At 46.7% G+C, this 18,067-nt stretch overlaps 1 protein-coding gene across 3 annotated transcripts in view; it reads left to right on the top strand.

Moving 5' to 3' along the window:
- The first annotated feature begins 2,948 nt into the window (after nt 1-2,948).
- LOC122545653 (5-aminolevulinate synthase, erythroid-specific, mitochondrial-like) overlaps nt 2,949-18,067 on the top strand; it is an 81,039-nt gene continuing 65,920 nt past the window's right edge. For 2 of the 3 annotated variants that reach the window (XM_043684637.2, XM_043684641.2), the window contains exon 1: nt 2,949-3,057. The gene's annotated coding sequence lies outside the window, so the exon portion shown is untranslated. Of the gene's footprint in view, nt 3,058-7,566; nt 7,775-18,067 lie in introns of all 3 variants that reach the window. The other variant, XM_087985280.1, reaches the window with a different exon arrangement.

Consider the following 18,067-nt stretch of genomic DNA (forward strand, 5'->3'; position numbering starts at 1 on the left):
GGAAGCTTCCCCTTCCCCTGGCCCAGGGGTAAATGGCAGAGCATGCCAACCTGGTCCAGGTTTTCCACCTGGTTTCGAGCACTCTCCGCCATTTTTAGGGATATCCAGCATCGCAGGAAGATGGTCAATTACATTCTCGACTCTGCTAGTGTCAGTGCCATCATCTTTCTCCTGATGCCTCACACCCATCTACCAGGGAGGAAAGGAACAGGAAGTGACGTCACCACTGGAAATAACATCACCACAGGAAATGACATCACCAACCCAAAGAAACCCAAACGTATAAATAGAAAGTTGGAATTTTCAGCATTGCTTCGCCTGAGGCCCACTGAAGATGTTATCTAGCGGGGTGACGAAACATCTGGAAGTGAGCCTTCCAGCTCAGTGAGCAAAACCGACATCCAAGATCTCTTCCTCAGTACTCACCTCCCAACAAGGCTGAAGCTCTGTCACCCTCACTATGGCATGCAACATCTTTCCTCGCGCATTGTCGCCCACCCCCAAACCCCTTCGCGAACACCGCCATCTTGGTTAAATATGACATCCCTTCCACAAAACCCATGCTGACTCTTCCCAATTACAACTGACTCTGACATCTTCTCCGTTCCAGCTATCACGTCAATAGTTTCCTGCACCCCAGTTCCTTAAAGGGGGGGGGGGGGGTATGTATGCTACCCTCCAGCCAGTTGGAACCTTTCCTGAATGAAAGGCATCTTTGAACATTCACACCAAAGTGTCCATTATCTCATTGGGAATCTCCTTCAACGTTCTAAGATGGGGTCCATCTGGATCCAGGGAACTGCCACTCCAGGGCTCCATCAATTTGCTTATGACCACTTCCCTGTGCTTCCAAATTCAGCTAAGTTTCTCTCCTCATTTCATTGCTGATTTACAGCTATTTATTGGAATGTGTTATAGCGAAGACAGATGCATACTAGTTTTTCAATGCATTTGTCTTTTCTTTGTCTTCATTCTCACCCTCTAAAGGTCTAAGGTTAATTTTACTTAATTGTTTTACTTTTAAATACCCATAAAAACACTCACCATCCAATTCCACATTCCTCGCTATCCTCCTCTCATAACTAATTTCTTGCTCGTGATTAGCCTGCGGTTAGCCTCTCAGCTCAGACAACGCAGGAGCGCAGATCTCAGGAGCGGAGAGACTTCTTGAGTGCTGGCTTGATGGCTCAGCCTGGCTGGAGGAAAGCCTGAAATATCAGCACTCCGAAAGCTTGCACGGGGACGCAATCCTTTATCTGAAACTCAAAAAGCTCAGAAATTTTCTCTGCGGAGTTTTTCTTTTTCTGTGTGCTAACAAGGTTGTTTGGCGTGCCAACGCGCGGCCCAACTCTGCACCCACTCAGTGGCGGTGTGGCCTAGCACTGGCAGGTGTCAATCCTGTCTGAGCGCTCATACTGGTCACAAGTGGACCTGCTGTCTGGTAGCACTTCACTGTGAAAATGTCATTTATTCCGAAACCTGGGAAAACAACTGGCCCCCAAGGGTTTCGGATAAAGGATTGGTGCACCCGTACTTCCAGATAAACCTGGCGGACCTTAACCTGGTGTTGTGTGAATTTCAACTTTACCTCAGTTAAGGTACCACTCTAAGCAAAGTACCACAAGCCGACCACTAACCAGCTAAGGCTGGTTAACAATAGCGGCACGGTGGCTCAGTGGTTAGCACTGCTGCCTCATAGTGTCAGGGACCTGGGTTTGAGTCCCACCTTGGTCGACTGTCTGTGTGGAGTTTGCACATTCTCTCTAAAGATAGCCATGTTAAATTGCCCATCGTGTTAGTTAGGGGTAAATGTAAGGGAATGGGTTACTCTTCAGAGGGTCGGTGTGGACTTGTTGGGCCAAAGGGCCTGTTTCCACACTGTAGGGATTCTAATCAATTACGGTAATAATTTCAGAGACACTATTGGGGCAGCACGGTGGCTCAGTGGTTAGCACCGCTGCCTCACAGCACCAGGAACCCAGGTTCGATCCCAGCCTCGGGCGGCTGTCAGTGTGGAGTTTGCACGTTTTCCCCGTGGATTACCTCCGGGTGCTCCGGTTTCCTCCCACTGTCCAAAGATGTGCAGGTCAGGTGTATTGGCCATGTTACAATCGCCCGTAGTGTTAGGTGAATTAGTCAGAGGGAAATGGGTCTGGGTGGGTTACTCTTCGGAGGGTCGGTGTGGACTGGTTGGGCTGAAGGCCCACACTGTAGGGAATCTTAGAAAAAAAATGCAGATGCTAGTTTTCAATTCCATACTTTAGGGCCTTGAGGCGGTTCTCGTTAGAGAGAAGAAGGCTGAGAGGTGACTTAATAGAGACACACAAGACATTCAGAGGGTTAGATAGGGCGGACAGGGAGAGCCTTTATCCAAGTACGGGGACGTCAAACACGAGGGGACACAACTTTAAAGTGAGGGGAGATAGGTATAAGACAGAGGTAGTTTTTTTCCTCAGAGAGTAGTAAGGGTATGGAATGCTTTGCCTGCAACGGTAGTAGATTCGCCAAGTTTAAGTGCATTTTAGTCACCATTGGACAGGCAAATGGACGTACATGGAATAGTGTAGTTGGGATGGGCTTCAGATTAGTATGACAGGTCGGCGCAACATTGTGGGCCGAAGGGCCTGGACTGTGCTGTAATGTTCTATGTTCTATGTACTTTCTAATTAAATGGTTACACGATCAAATTCTACTCCTGTGCCAGTGACATTGCACAATAATTACCAACCTCTTAGATTTCTCAAACATGGCATTCTCTGTACCACTTCAGAACTGTCCAGCCCACAGCCCATACCTGCTTCCCAATCTTATCCTCCCTCAAGCAGGTCCGTGCGTGCATCTATCAGACACTCTGAGCGTGTCCCCAGCTCCTTATCTGAGCCTCCCCAGCGCTCTACGGGGAACCAATAGCTGACAAGTGAGAAACTCCACTCCACCCAACCGCAGCAGCTTCCCGGAGCTGAAACAAAGTTTTGTTCCAATTTTCCTGATCGTTGAATGTTCGTTCTCAGTGCAGGACAACAGGCAACAAAGCTGAATTTGTGGATCTTTTGACAGGTAAGAGATTTAGTGGCGTGAGACCTCTGTATAATGACCGTCGCAGCGTTAATTGAACCCAGCAGCCCTTGTGTTCTTTCTGAAGAGTGCAACTTTTCGTAAGTCAGTCGGAAATTGTGAGCTTCAATTCAAGAGGTGCAGCAAGTGCCTCCCAGTTCATCCTAGCCAGACAGTCAGGCTCGCACAAAGGCTTCCTCTTTGTCGATGGAAATGGATTTGCTCACTGTCGGGTGAAATCCGGGGGGGGGAATTGGGGGAGGGGGGGGGGGGGGGGGGGGTTGCCGAATTCAGTCAGCCGCGAGACCGCTGACCTCTCAGGACCAGTTGGGTTTTCTGAGTGCTGGCTTTATGAGGCCTTTAAACTGTGGTAACAGGATGCCCTGAAGGTACCAGGTAAATAGGGCTTTTAAGGTCAATGCAAGCCAGAGAAAGTACAGGAGCCCCTCACTTCGGTCAGCAGAAAGACTCACTTGGTCTGCACCAGGACTAGTACATAGCAGGTTCCAACCTCACTCGTTTTGAGTCTACACTATGATGCAGCACTTATCCAATCTTGAGAACACTGATACTAGCTTTCCCTTTAGATTAGATTCCCTACAGTATGGAAACAGGCCCAACAAGTCCACACCAACCCTCCGAAGAGTAACCCACTCCCCGGCCTTATATTTACCGCACCTAACACTACGGGGCAATTTAGCACGGCCAATCCACCCTGACCTGCGCATTGCGGGAGGGAACCCACGCAGACACGGGGAGAACGTGCAAACTCCACACAGACAGTCGCCCCGAGGCGGGAATTGAACCCGGGTCCTTGGCGCTGGGAGGCAGCAGTGCTGACCACTGAGCCACCGTGCTTGCTGCCTCGTTGCTACACTCGCACCGCAACCAGAGTCCTGGGTTGCACTCAGGATTAGAGCGGTGCTGGAAAAGCGCAGCGGGTCAGGCTGCATCTGAGGAGCAGGAAAATCGACATTTCGGGCGAAAGCTCTTCATCAGGAATCGGTAAATTGATTTTCCTCGGATGCTGCCTGACCTTGCTGTGCTTTTCCATCTTGACTCTAATCTCCAGCATCTGCAGTACCCACCTTCTGGTTTTTACACTCCCTCATACCCTTCCAGTACACACTCACCGACATTTTCCAATCTCCACCCTGCATATTTACTGTTGCTCCCCCTCGCTGCATTCTCACTCCTTTAAGACTGGCCGTCTGTCATAGTCAGTTTAAAAACCCCAAAGAGGGAAAAAAATGCTGGAAAATCTCAGCAGGTTCTGTAAGGAGAGAAAAGAGCTGGCGTTTCGAGTCTAACTGCCCCTTCGATCTGCGCGCAATCAGGTCCAGGTCCATGGCCACATGTCTGTCCTTGGCCTGCTGCAACGTTCCATTGAAAGTCCGACTCGGCACGTTACAGCCTGCCGGCCTCAACACTGAATTCAACAACTTCCCATCCCGACCCCTCTGTTTTCATTCTGCTCCGTAATTTTATTTCATTTATTTTATTTATCTTTTCTTAATACTTTTTTTCCACTGTTCTGTACCTCTTACTTCTTGATTGTCTCTCTTATCTCTCGCTCCCCCCACTCTCTCATCACCTTTTTCCCCTCCTCTTCCCCTTTTGCTACCCTTCTCCCCTGTTTTCCATTTTGCCTCTGCTTCACCCATACCCCCCCCCCCCCAATCCCTCACATATATTGTCACACAGCACTGGCTTCAGCTTGGATTACTTACAGTGTGGAAACAGGCCCTTCGGCCCAACAAGTCCACACCGACCCGCCGAAGCGCAACCCACCCATACTCCTACATCTACCCCTTACCTAACACTACGGGCAATTTAGCATGGCCAATTCACCTGACCCTGCACATCTTTGGACTGTGGGAGGAAACCGGAGCACCCGGAGGAAACCCACGCAGACACGGGGAGAACGTGCAAACTCCACACAGCCAGTCGCCTGAGGCGGGAATTGAACCCGGGTCTCTGGCGCTGTGAGGCAGCAGTGCCGCCCATTCACCCAAGGAGCCCAAGGAGCTTTGGTCATTCACAGCTCCTAATCTCCCTATAACCTCTCTATGCACTGTCATTATCGCCCCTTTACTGCTGCCTTTGCAAATTTAAAAAAAAGAGGGCTTTGACAAAGGCTCAGTTAGACTCGAAACGTCAGCCCTTTTCTCTCCTCACACCTGCTGAGATTTTCCAGCATTTCCTCTTTTTTGGTTTTCAGAACTCCGGCATCCGCAGCGAATTGCTTTTACCCGGTTTGAAAACTCTTGCAGGTTCTCAGGTCGTTTGGAGGAGGCGGTTTTAAATCGGGAGAAAGCGAGGACTGCAGCTGCTGGAGGTCAGAGCTGAAAAGTGTGTTGCTGGAAAAGTGCAGCAGGTCAGGCAGCATCCAAGGAGCAGCCGAATCGACACGGACATCCTGGGCATGATGAGCTTTCTGTCCATCCCATCAAGGGTTGAGAATATCTCAGGGCAGAGCTATTTCGCATTCCAATCCACTCCCAGTTTTCCACCATTTGCAAGTGTTATGAAGTTGAAGGCGTGTACTGTGCCTTTAAGAGAGTGTCCGTGATGTTCTGAACTGAGAGCTTGCCTGTGTGGTAATGACTAGATGGCATTCCCAGGAATCCTGAAGAAGGGCTTATGCCCGAAACGTCGATTCTCCTGCTCCTTGGATGCTGCCTGACCTGCTGCGCTTATCCAGCAACACATTTGTTAATCAGGACCATACAAGTCTTTTTCAAAATATTTTAAAAAAAAATAGGATTTGAGTATCACTGAAAGGCAAGGCTAACATTTCTTACAACCTTAATACCCTTGCGCAAGTGACATTAGCCTGTCTTCCTGGACTGCTGCAGTTCACGTACCAAAGGAACACTTCATAATGACGCAGAAAATAGGACCAGGGTTAGACCGTACCATAATCTAACCTGTTCGAGATAATCCTGCGTGTGCCTTGGCTTAACCTCCATTCTTCTGTCCCCTCCCCACGCCCCTTGGTTCTCTGAGATGCAACTCCTCTATTTCAGCTTTAAGAGGGTAGCATCTGCAAAGTTCGATTGCAGAAAATTCCGACAACTCACAACCATTCGAGAGCAGCCATTTCATCTCCGTCGCGTCGGGGGAGGGTGTTCCAGGACTTTGATCGGGCGAGGGGACGATTGGTGCAGTCCTACACGTCAGGGTGGTGCGTGGACTTTGAGGGGAACATTCAGGCGGTGTTTGTACCCATGTTCAGAGGTTACAAGTTGCGTGGAACTCTTTCACAAACTCTGACCCATATTGTGGGCTGCAATAGCCAGCCTAAGGTTGAGGCAGGGGCAGAGTTGGGGAGGTGCAGTAGGGTTAGTGTTGGAAACCTTAAAACCTCATGTCGTGAGCAAGGAAATCTCTTATGAACACCGCGTACATGGAGGCCCAGGACTCCTGTGCATGATGAGATTTCTGTCCATCCCATTAAGGGTTGAGAATATCTCAGGGCAGAGCTCTTTGCATAAGCTTATCTCTCCACACTTCAGGCTCTCTGCCTTTATTCCTGATGAAGGGCTTTTGCCCAAAACGTCGATTTTGCCTGTCCTCGGATGCTGCCTGAATTGCTGTGCTCTTCCAGCACCATTGATCCAGAATCTGGTTTCCAGCATCTGCAGTCATTGTTTTTACCTTGATATGACAAGATGGCATTCCCAGAGTGCACTGGAAAATTGCAAATATGTAACATTTGATTGTGAAATGGATACCTGAGTTTTGGTTGCTGTTTTGACAACAGTTTGAATTTAACCCTTCCGTTTAAATTATGCCCCAGGATACTAAAACCCAATCGCGTTTGAATTTATGAACCAATGAACATTGAACCAATGAGACAATCTGATGTTGGGGATATAAAAATGCAGGCATTTTGAAAATTGTAGACAGAGCAACTGCCTCAACAAAGATCCAAGAAATTAGACATGATTTGGAAATGCCGGTGTTGGACTGAGGTCTACAAAGTTCAAAATCACACAACACCAGGTTATAGTCCAACAGGTTTAATTGGAAGCACACTAGCTTTCGGAGCATCGCTCCTTCATCACAACCACCTGATGAAGGAGCGTCGCTCCGAAAGCTAGTGTGCTTCCAATTAAACCTGTTGGACTATAACCTGGTGTTGTGTGATTTTTTTAACCAAGAAATTAGGAAATACTCTGTATCAAAGGTACCTTTTCATATGAAATATTTGCAGTAAAAAGAAAGCAGATGCCTCAGGGAGAGTTCAGCCAGAAGAAGATAGACACTGAAGACGTCAGCCGCTGTGTGGTTTTGAAATTAAGTTGCTGTAGTTTTAATAAGTGTTTTATTGGAACAGCATATTGCTACAGAGTTGGAGGCAGATAATAAGATGTTAAGTGAAAGGGGGGGGGGGCTTAGAGTTGTGAATAGTTGTTTCGTGTTCACTTTTAGAGTTAAAGAATAAATTGCTATTATTTTCTTTAAATAGTGGAATTTGGGGGTTCTCTGTCACTTATATTTTTATAGATTACGAGGCGAGGTGAACTTTTCTGGATGCCAGGTTTAATGAACGGAAGGGTTCACTGACGTGTCGTAACAGTTTTGGGGGCTTGGGTCCATGATTTGGACAGGATTAGACCGATCCAGTCTGAGACTTGGAACAGATGTGAACAAATTTGGTGGACAAAAGACCCCAGCAGATTTACACACTGTGCCCTAGATCTTTGAATAGAAGGTAGGTGAGACAATTTGCTCAATTTTGGTTACTTGTGGTTGGTTAAATTAAAAGTGGGGGAAATGGCTCTTAAGATTGCGAGAGAGGTTCTGGGATTTTGAAGATGCGTCCCAAATTTGCCAAGGAAGTTTAGAAAGACAGAGGAAAGCCATACTTTTTAGAGTTTTCAAATAGCTTAACTGGGGACAACAGGAAAGCTGAAATTGTAACGGAGTTGGTCAAGCACTTGGGTGTATCAGAGAAACAGCCAAGTGAAGGAGAGGCAGAACATCTGAAATTGCAAATGGAATTAGAAGATAAAAAATGGAACGAAGAGCCATGAGAGGATAGAGAGAGAGACAGACAGAGAGAGACAGGGAGAGAGAGGGGGAGAGACAGAGAGAAAGAGAGAGAGAGAGACAGGGAGAGAGAGAGGGAGGGAGGGAGAGAGAGAGAGAGAGGGAGAGAGAGAGAGGGAGAGAGAGAGAGACAGGGAGAGAGAGGGAGGGAGAGAGAGAGGTGGAGAGAGAGAGAGGGAGAGAGAGGGGGAGACACAGAGAGAAAGAGAGAGAGAGAGACAGGGAGAGAGAGGGGGATACACAGAGAGAAAGAGAGAGACAGGGAGAAAGGGGGGAGAGACAGAGAGAAAGAGAGAGAAAAAGACAGGGAGAGAGAGGGGGAGAGACAGAGAGAGAGACAGGGAGAGAGAGGGGTGACACAGAGAGAAAGAGAGAGAGAGAGACAGGGAGAGAGAGGGGGAGAGACAGAGAGAAAGAGAGAGAGAGAGACAGGGAAAGAGAGGGGGAGACACAGAGAGAAAGAGAGAGAGAGAGAGAGAGACAGGGAGAGAGAGGGGGAGACACAGAGAGAAAGAGAGAGAGAGAGAGAGAAAGAAAGAGAGAAAGAGAGAGAGAGAACGAGACAGAGAGAGACAGGGAGAGTGAGGGGGAGAGACAGAGAGAAAGAGAGAGAGAGGGAGAGACAGGGAGAGACAGAGAGAGAGAGGGAGAGACAGGGAGAGAATGGGGAGAGACAGAGAGAGAGAGGGAGAGACAGGGAGAGAGAGGGAGAGAGAGGGTGAGAGAGGGAGAGAGAAAGAGAGAAAAAGAGAGAGAGAGATAGAGAGAAAAAGAGAGAGGGAGAGACAGGGAGAGGGAGGGGGAGAGACAGAGAGAAAGAGAGAGATAGGGAGAAAGAGAGAGAGGGAGGTAAAAAGGAAGAGAGGGGGGAGAAACAGAGAGAAACAGGGAAAGAGAGAAAGAGAGAGAGAGGGAGGATAAAAGGGAGAGAAGGTTCTTAACTGAGCAAAGAGAGACAGAAGAAAGGAAGAGAAAGGGAGAGGGAATTTGAATTTCAGAAGTTGCGAATTAGTAAGGAAAATCAAGTTAACAGGATGGAGATGAGGACAAGAGATAGTGATGTATATAATATGTTAAAACATTGCCACATTTTGATGAGAAAGATGTTGAAGCCTTCTTTATTTCATTTGAAAAGTTGGCTAGGGAGATGGAGTGGTCAGGGAACTTGCGGATAATGCTAGTTCTGTCTAAGCTGGTAGGCAGACCCAGTGAGTTATTCAACGCGCTGTCAGATGAGGGGGGTCAGGAGATTATGCAGATGTCAAACAGGCTATTTTGAGTGCTGATTGATTGGTACCCGAAGCATATAGACAGCAGTCCAGAAAGAAAACGGAGGAACCAGGTCAGACTTACGTTGAGTTCAAAAGAATTAAACTTAGCCAATGTTGATAGATGGGTGCAGGCCTTAAAAATAGATAAGACCTTTGAGGCTCTAAGAGAGATTATTCTGCTGGAGGAGTTTAAACACTCACTTCCAGAGATGATAAGAATTCATGTATTTGAACAGAAAGTTTCAGAAGTGAGAAGTGTCAGAGATGGCAGATGAAAATGCGTTGGTGTATAAGGCAAAACGTAGCTTCCAGAAATGGGATCCTGTTCAGATGGACCAATGGGCTGAGGAGTCGCAGACAGAGTTTAATTTAAACAAATGCGAGGTGCTGCATTTTGGAAAAGCAAATCTTAGCAGGACTTATACACTTAATGGTAAGGTCCTGGGGAGTGTTGCTGAACAAAGAGACCTTGGAGTGCAGGTTCATAGCTCCTTGAAAGTGGAGTCGCAGGTAGATAGGATAGTGAAGGAGGTGTTTGGTATGCTTTCCTTTATTGGTCAGAGAATTGAGTACAGTAGTTGGGAGGTCATGTTGAGGCTGTACAGGACATTGGTTAGGCCTCTGTTAGAATATTGCGTGCAATTCTGGTCTCCTTCCTATCGGAAAGATGTTGTGAAAAGATTTACAAGGATGTTGCCAGGGTTGGAGGATTTGAGCGACAGGGAAAGGCTAAACAGGCTGGGGCTGTTTTCCCTGGAGTGTCGGAGGCTGAGGGGGTGACCTTATAAAGGTTTATAAAATCATGAGGAGCATGGATAGGGTAAATAGACAAGGTCTTTTCCCCCTGGGGTGGGGGAGCCCAGAACTAGAGGTTTATAAAATCATGAGGGGGGCATGGATAGGGTAAATAGACAAGGTCTTTTCCCCCTGGGGAGGGGGAGCCCAGAATTAGAGGTTTATAAAATCATGAGGGGGGCATGGATAGGGTAAATAGACAAGGTCTTTTCCCCCTGGGGTGGGGGAGTCACGAATTAGAGGGCACAAGCTTAGGATGAGAGGGGAAAGATATAAAAGAGACCTAAGGGACAACTTTTTCATGCAGAGGATGGTGCATGGTTTGGAACGAGCTGCCAGAGGAAGTGGTGGAGGCTGGTACAATTACAGCTTTTAAAAGGCTTCTGGATGGGTATATGAATAGGAAGGGTTGAGAGGGATATGGGCCAAGTGCTGGCAAATGGGACGAGATTAGTTTAGGATAACTGGTCGGCACAGATGAGTTGGTCCGAAGGGTCTGTTTCTGTGCTGTACATGTCTATGTATCTATGTAAGAATTTCATCCTGTGAGGGATGGAAATTGGGAGAAGGGGAAATCCTACATTACAAGACAAAGAGTAGGGCACACTGGGAGTAGTTTACCTCAGGTGAAAAAAGAAGGCCAAGACGGTGGAGAGGAGGTGAAAGGCCTCAGGTGGTCCCACTGTGGTCAAGTGGGACCTGTAAAGTCGCAGTGTTGGTCGTTGAAGAAAGGCATTGTGGGAAAAGATGTGGTAAAAGAGGCTAAGCCAGTGGCATTAGCGAAAGTAGTGAAGGAAACCCCCAAGAAAATCCGAGGACCTGCAGGAGAGTGCTCAGCTTAGGCCAGGGCTGGGTATAGAGTTCACCTCTGTAGGCTAAGTTTACTTCGGAAGAGCAGGGGGAGAAGGGATAAAAAAAATTATAATTTTGAGAGACACAGGATCTAATCAGTCTCTAATAGTAAGAGATGATCTTATTTGCACTGTTTCTGACATGTTATCTGAGAGAGTGGTGATTTGCGGGAGAGGTGGACAGAAGTTTAGCGTTCCCCTACGTAAGATCAGGTTGGAGTGCCAACTCAAGACTGGGGAAGTAACAGTGGGAGTGATTGACAGAGTGTCCATTCCAGGAATACAGTTTGTTCGTGGCAATGATTGGGCTGGATCCAAGGTGGGGGGGGGACCCCCCCCCCCCTTGTTATGGAGAAGCCAGAACTAGAGGGAACTGAGAATTTAAAAGATAAATACCCTGGAATTTATCCAGACTGTGTAGTAACAAGATCCCACTATCATAAGACACAGCAAGAAGCAAAAACTAAAGAGAAAGATGAAGGAGTTGAGGTTCAGTTAGCGGACATCCTGTTTGATGTAATGGTGCAGGTAGAGGGTACGGGCAGGAGTGTTTAGCCCTGAAAGGCTAATGGACTTACAACAGAAAGATGAGATAATAAAAGATATATATGTTGACACATACTCAGTAAAGTAATCAGAAGGTATTCCTAAGGTTTATTATCTTTTAAGATAGAATCCTAAAACGAAAATGGAGATTATGGCAGGTTAGTGCTGAGCAGAAGCTTGGCATCACAGTGGCGCAGTGGTTAGCACTGCTGCCTCACAGTGCCAGGGGCCTAGGTTCGATTCTAGCATTGGGCGACTGTCTGTGTGGAGTTTGCACAGTCCAAAGATGTGCAGGTCAGGTGAATTGGCCACGATAAATTGCCCGTAGTGTTAGGTGCATTCGCTAGAGGGAAATGGGTCTGGGTGGGTTGGAGGGTCGGTGTGGACTTGTCGGGCTGAGGGGCCTGTTTCTACACTGTAGGGAATGTAATCTAACAAAAAAGTGCACCAGATTGTGTTACCGGTAGTACATAGACATGGGTAGCACGCGAATCACCTAGCTGTGAGGGAGACTCAGGCTAAGGTACAAAAGCACTTCTATTGGCCTGGACTGCACAAGGATGTACATAGAACATAGAACAGTACAGCACAGAACAGGCCCTTCAGCCCACGGTGTTGTGCCGACCATTGATCCTCATGTGTGCACCCTCAAATTTCTGTGACCAAATGGATGTGGTTAAATTTTGCCGTACATGTCACACGTGCCCAATGGTAGGTAAGCCACAGGTGGTAATAAGATCAGCATCTTTGTTGCCGATTCCTGCATTTGAAGACCCTTCCACTGTATAGTATTGAGTACAGGAGTTGGGAGGTCATGTTGCGGCTGTACAGGACATGGGTTAGGCCCACTGTTGGAATATTGCGTGCAATTCTGGTCTCCTTCCTATCGGGAAAGATGTTGTGAAACTTGAAAGGGTTCAGAAAAGATTTACAAGGATGTTGCCAGAGTTGGAGGGTTTGAGATATAGGGAGAGGCTGAACAGGCTGGGGCTGTTTTCCCTGGAGCATTGGAGGCTGAGGGGTGACCTTATAGAGGTTTATAAAATCATGAGGGGGGCATGGATAGGATAAATAGACAAGGTCTTTTCCCCCTGGGGTGGGGGAGCCCAGAACTAGAGGTTTATAAAATCATGAGGGGGACATGGATAGGGTAAATAGACAAGGTCTTTTCCCCCTGGGGTGGGGGAGCCCAGAACTAGAGGTTTATAAAATCATGAGGGGGCATGGATAGGGTAAATAGACAAAGTCTTTTCCCTGGGGTGGGGGAGCCCAGAACTAGAGGGGCATAGATTTAGGGTGAGAGGGGAAAGATATAAGAGAGACCTAAGGGGCAACGTTTTCACACAGAGGGTGGTACGTGTATGGAATGAGCTCCCAGAGGATATGGCAGAGGCTGGTACAACTGCAACATTTAAGAGGCATCTGGAAGGGTATGTGAATAGGAAGGGTTTGGAGGGATATGGGCCGGGTGCTGGCAGGTGGGACTAGATTGGGTTGGGATACCTGGGTCGGCATGGACAGGTTGGGCCGAAGGGTCTGTTTCCATGCTGTACATCTCTACGACTCTATGAGGTCCCCTCCCTAAAACTAAAAGTTGGAACCAGTACCTGCTAACCACAATGGGTGTGTCTACCAGATTTCCGGAGGCAATTCCAGCATGGAGTATTCAGGCAAAAAGGGTGGTAGAGGAATTAGTAGCTTTCCTTACTTGGTATGATCTACCCAGTGAGATTCAGTTAGACCAAGGGTCTGCTTTAATGCTGGGCTGTGTAAGGAAGTCATGGATAGCTTAGGCACACAACATTTTAAAGCAAGTGTACCATTCTGAATCCCAGGGAGCTTTGGCATCAGACCCTGAAGACCATGTTAAGAACGCACTGCTGGATTACCCAAATGATTGGGATAAAGGTATCTCATTCGGATTGTTGACCGTTAGGGATGCCCCAAGTTAATCAACTCAGTTTACTCCCTTAGAGTTAACATTCGGCCATGAAGCGAGAGCCCCTTTGAAATTAATTAAAGAAACATTGACAGGACCAATGTCGGAGATCTCACACTTGGATTATGTATCTGAAGTGAGGGAGAGATTAAACTGGGTACGTGATGTAGCTAAACAGCATTTGAAGAGGGCACAGCATAGAATGAAGCAGGTGGGAGATAAAAACTCGAAAGTTTGGATGTTTTCCCATGGGGATCATGTATTAATATTGTTACCAGTGGCAGGAGATCCCTTCAAAGCCAGGTTTAGTGGTCCCGATCAAATTGAGAAGAAGTTGAGTCAGGTAAACTGCCTGGTAAAGAAGCCAGTTAGAAAAAACGGTGTCAGGGATGTCGTATGTTGAAACCTTACTATAAGAGGCAGGGAACTGGAGAAATAGGTGTTAGGTAGAGCCCTGCAGAGTGAGGAATCATATCCAGATATCATGGAGTTTGATGCACCTCAAAATATGTGAAACAATGAGGAAGTCCTTGAGGTGTGGGATAGGTTAGTGAGCAATCTCAGGAACAAAGAACTCAGTTGAAAGGTTGTTGAAGCAGTATGAGGACATATGCAAGAATAAGATGTGGAGGATTAATACAGTGGAAGTAGGAAATGCTATTCCAATTAAACAACACCCCTACAGACTCAATCCTCCCAAAGCCACACAGGTCCAGAAGGAAGTGGATGCGATGCTCAACGAAGATACCAACAAAGAGTCAGAGTGAGTGGAGTTTGCCGATCGTGTTAGTTCCAAAACCTGACAGGACTGAACGATTTTGTGTGGACTATCGGAAGGTCAAAGCCGTAACAAAATCCAACTCACACCCCATGCCAAGATTGGAGGACTATATAGAGAAAGTCGGACAAGCCAGTTACATCACAGAGTTAGATTAGATTCCCTACAGCGCGGAAACAGGCCCTTCAGCACAACCAGTCCACACCAACCCTCCAAAGAGTAACCCACCCAGTCCCATTTCCCTCTGACTAATGCACCGAACACTACAGGCAATTTATCATGGCCAATTCACCTGACCTGCACTATGGGAGTAAACCCACGCAGACACGGGGAGAATGTGCAAACTCCACACAGACAGTCGCCCGAGGCTGGAATCAAACCTGGGACCCTGGCGCTGTGAGGCAGCAGCGCTAACCACTGGACCACCATCAGTTGGACTGAAAATGAAAGAAGTTTCTGTATTTGTAACCCCAAATGGGCTATAACAATTCAAAGTGATGCCTTTTAGAATGAAGAACCCACCAGCCACATTCCAAAAACCCATGAATAGAGTTGTGGCTGAATTAACAAACTGTGCAGTCTATCTGGATGATGCAATAATATTTAGCAGATCATGGACAGATCACATGCTAAGTTGGTAGAGCACTTTGAACGATTACAAGTAGCAAAACTGGTAATAAACTTAACGATAACAGAATTTGCGAAGACAGAGGTGACATTCTTAGGACATAAAATCGATCATGGAAGGTTGACCCCAAGGAACATCAAGACAGAGACCATCGAGAAATGTCCACACCCAACCTCAAAAGAAAGTGATGCTTCAAGTTTTGGGACTAAACAGATTCTGCGGGAAGTCTGTCGCAAGCTTTAGCAGTGTGGTGACACCGCGAACAGATTTTGATTAGATGAGATCAGATTACTTACAGTGTGGAAACAGGCCCTTCGGCCCAACAAGTCGACACCGACCGGCCGAAGCGCAACCCACCCAGACCCATTCCTCTACATGTACCCCTTCACCTAACACGAGGGGCAATTTAGCACGGCCAACTCAGCTAACCTGCACATCCTCTTTGGGTTGTGGGAGGAAACCGGAGCACCCAGAGGAAGCCCACGTAACAATGTAACATTGGCTGTGAAATGGGATACCTGAGTTTTGGTCGCTGTTTTGACAACGATTCAAATTTAACCAGTCAGTTTACATTATGCCCCATGATACTAAAACCAAATCGCGTTTGAATGTATTGTTTTGCCAACAATGAACCAATGAGACGATCTGATGTGCAAACTCCACACACTAAAGAAGAGCATATAATTTCAGTGGAAGCACTTGATAATTTAAAAGTAGTATTAACCACTGCACCAGTTTTAGCTACACCAAAGTTTGTGAGACCCTTCCAAGTTGCAATCGAGGTTGGCGACATTGGAGTTGGGGCTGCACTGCTACACGAAGGTGATGATGGGATTGAAAGGCCGATTGGCTACTTTTCAAAGAAACTCAGCACCCACCAGAGAAAATACTCCACCATCGAAAAAGAATTATTGAGTCTGGCACTGACCTTACGTTTTTTGAATGTTTATGTGACAAACAATGTGTCAGAGACAGTTGCGTACACTGACCATAATCCTCTGACGTTCTTGGAAGGATTTAAAGACAAAAATATGACACTTATGTTACATACTTTTAATTTACAAATCGTATTTGTCGTGGGTTGGAAAACTGTGATAGCAGATGCGTTATCGTGGATTTAAAGGAAAAAGTGCAGATAAGCTTGGACAGATTCCAATGTTATACATACATATGTGTGCAGAAATTAATAGGAACTTAGATTAATAACCTATGTATTTCATTGTAATGGGATTAAAAATTAGAAAGAAATGAAGCTATCTTTTCATTATGATGGTTCATTTTTTCTTAGAGGGGGAGGTGTTATGAATTTGAAGGTGTGTGCTGTACCTTTAAGAGAGCGTGAATGCTGTTCTGAACTGAGAGTTTACAAGCCCCTGTGTGTATATGACCAGATAGCAGCTACAGAGTGCACTGGAAAATCGAAAATATGTAACATTGGCTGTGAAATGGGATACCTGAGTTTTGGTCGCTGTTTTGACAACGATTCAAATTTAACCAGTCAGTTTACATTATGCCCCATGATACTAAAACCAAATCGCGTTTGAATGTATTGTTTTGCCAACAATGAAACCAATGAGACGATCTGATGTTGGGGATGTAAAAATGCAGGCATTTTGAAAATTTCAGACAGAGCAACTGTCATCAACACAGATACAAGAAATTGAGAAACACTCTCTATCAAAGGTACCTTTTCATATGAAACATATTTACAGCAAAAACAAAGAAGATGACCCAGGGAGATCTTCAGCTGGGAGAAGACAGACATCGAAGATGACAGCTGCGGTGTGGTTTTGAAATTAAGTTGATGTAATTTTAATAAGTGTTTTATTGGAACAGTATATTGTTATAGAGTTGGAGGCAGGTAATAAGATGTTAAGTGAAAGGGGGGCTTAGAGTTGTGAGTAGATGTTTAATGTTCACTTTTAGAGTTAAAGAATAGCTTTTTTGGGAGTTTTCTGTCACTCGTAATTTAACATGTTACGAGGCGAGGTGAACTTTTCTGGATGTTTGGTTTAATTAACAGAAGGGTTCACTGCCGTGTCGTAACACAAGGAATAAGTCAGAAATGTGATGGACCACTCTCCTCTTGCACTGGATGAGTGCTGCTCCAACAACACTCAGGAAACTGGACTCCATCCTGAACAAAGCAGGCACACTGTTCACCACGTTAGACATTCTTTCTGCTCGTCACCATCACATAGTAACAGCAGTAACATGGTCACAATATTAGATTAGATTCCCTACAAGTCCACACCGACCCTCCACAGAGTAACCCACCCAGAATCATTCCCTTACCCTATATTTACCCCTGACCAATGCACCTAACACTATGGGCAATTTAGCATGTCCAATCAGCCTGGCCTGCGTACCTTTGGATTGTGGGAGGAAACCAGTGCACCCGGAGGAAATCCATGCAGACACAGGGAGAAGTGCAAACTCCACACAGTTACCTGAGTCTGGAATCAAACCTAGGTTCCTGGCGCTGTGAGGCAGCAGTGCTAACCACTGAGCCTCTGTGCCGCCCTACGTATACTGCAGAAGTTAACGTAACCTCCTTTTCGAGCACTTTCTGAATATGCAACCTCTCCCACCAAAAAAAAGGTTAAAGGCAAAATGCTCCCGGGCGCTCCATCAGTTGTAAATTCCTTCCAAACCAAACATCACCTTGATGAGAGTTTCCTCGAATTTTCTGACTGACTGTCCCGGCCTCTGAGGCCCAAGTGTGGCAGTGAGTTCTAGAACCAGAAGTCAACGCTGTAAGATCTGGGTGCTGCACAGGACGCCAAGGAGCTGCACTGATCCATATTGATCCAACCATATTGCCGTTCCTTCACTGTCCCCAAGTCAAAGTCCAGGAACCCTCTTCCTGACAGCACCTGTGGATACCCCTATTGCCCTATGGACTCCAGCAAGACAGCTCACTAATAACTTCTTCAAGGCAATTGGTGAGAGGCAATAAATGCCACCTTTGCCAGCGTCGTCCTTCTTCAATGAAAGAACAAATACTAAACCCCATTCCTCCTGACCCTGATGGTCTTACCCTTGCCCTTCTTAGGACCCAGAATGGATTGATGCCCACAGCCACAATATTCGATTAGATTCCCTACAGTGTGGGAACAGGCCCTTCGGCCCAACAAGTCCACACCG

This window comes from Chiloscyllium plagiosum, unplaced genomic scaffold (genome assembly GCF_037043375.1).
Source record: "Chiloscyllium plagiosum isolate Xiang-an unplaced genomic scaffold, Cpla_swu_hap1 HiC_scaffold_51, whole genome shotgun sequence".
Taxonomy (NCBI): Eukaryota; Metazoa; Chordata; class Chondrichthyes; order Orectolobiformes; family Hemiscylliidae; genus Chiloscyllium; species Chiloscyllium plagiosum.